This window comes from Dendroctonus ponderosae, unplaced genomic scaffold (genome assembly GCF_020466585.1).
Source record: "Dendroctonus ponderosae isolate FM_Combo_2020 unplaced genomic scaffold, Dpon_F_20191213v2 Dpon_F_20191213_1, whole genome shotgun sequence".
NCBI classification, from domain to species: domain Eukaryota; kingdom Metazoa; phylum Arthropoda; class Insecta; order Coleoptera; family Curculionidae; genus Dendroctonus; species Dendroctonus ponderosae.
Window position 1 is genome coordinate 9,983,308 of NW_026017110.1, and position 1,679 is coordinate 9,984,986.

Genomic DNA, 1,679 nt, shown 5'->3' on the forward strand with positions numbered 1-1,679 from the left:
TGCGCCAACAGAGTTGCAGTGATTTCCACGTGTAGCGGTGACTTGGTGGGAACCTGATTCAAGTGTTCATAGCAGTAAAACTCTTTTCCTGGCAGAATTCTATTATCCACCTCTCTCGTTCCGCTCCCCCAAGCCTATTCTCCGGTAACATCTTCTGTATTCTGTACAACTTTCGCATTAAAGTCTCCAATTATCACTGTTATTTCATGTTGTTTTCTAAGTTTTAGTAAATCTTCGATTTGCTGGTAGCAGGATTGAATTTCTTATTCACTTTTATCTGCGGTGGGGGCGTAGTACTGTCTTAGGTTTATGTTTATTGGAGAACCACCCAGCTGAACATACATTACTCGATCCGACCCCGGCAGGAACTGAGTAACAGATTTGCTGACCGACTTTTCTATGATCTGATCGCCGTGACTCCATTGCGATGGTTCTAGTCACGGTTTCCAGAGAAATAGACGGTGCAGGCAGCCAATTCGAAGCTTCAATTATCTGACCATCTAGTTTCACAGACTCCGATGACAGAGAGGTTTAATCTTCGCATCTCTAGTAAGAGCTTACTTAGCTTATCAGCCTTAGATAGAGTCCTTAAATTCGATATTGCTATCTTGTGACATTTTTTGTCATTTTACCCTGAGATTTTTCACACCCCTGTCTCATTAAGAGACGCCGGGGACTCGAGGCCATTGGTTGATTTGGTAGTGTCATGATAATTGCTCTAGAGAGAATTCATGAGGTGGTTTCCCACTTGCCTTCCTCACAGCAGCATCACAACCATTCAAACCAAAGTTTCAATCATGCCCGTGATATTACTTCAAAGAGCCATGTCAGGATCATTTCCTTAGCGCCTCTTCGTAGTACTGGTGAGTGCTGCTGCCCTTCACCAGGAATGGTTATTGGCCTTCCGGTCTATATCCGTTCTGTTCTGTATAAGCAGGATCACTTCTAGCAGGAACTCTTCAGGCAGTACGGTGTTAACTAGAGAGAGGCCATTGGACCTATACATACATACATAAATACACAAATATAGGTACTACCATCGCTTCATCTAGCCCTGAAAGCTTGTGAGGACCAGTGCGCAGTCAGCTCGTAGCAACGGTACTACCTCGCACTCCCTTAACAGCTTAATTAAAAGCTTCAATAGTCCCCTATAAGCACTTGAAATAACTCACCATTCAGCAGCTCAGTATTCAACTTTCCTGTTCTCAAGTGCAACACGAAAGTTTAATTTGAGTGTAGCAAAGCACATATAAGCGTTCCCGTAAATGCAGAAGACAATTTGAATATATACTCCTCCGAAAAAAAGCGAATTCGAAGCATGTTGGAATATACATATTGCACATATTCTTTTGGATATTTGAACCATTTAATATCATCGTTTAAAAATTGTCCAGAAAAGTAACATTGGCAAGGTTTTCTGAAAAATCTGCTTCTTGATGTTTAGTTAGGGTTTATTTTTGATTGTAAATTTTTAGAAGCAATAATTTTTACGAGTAGAAAATTTCCTTAGTTTAGTTATAAATTGCATCTTACACAAGTCACGTTTCGTTATTGTAATGGTCTCCCAATTAATTCATAAGGTTTTTTAATGTTTTCAGCCATGTTGAAATGTTCCAATCTAATAGATATCTTCGACGAACAAGAAAAAAATGGCTTTAATAATAATATTATTAATAAAA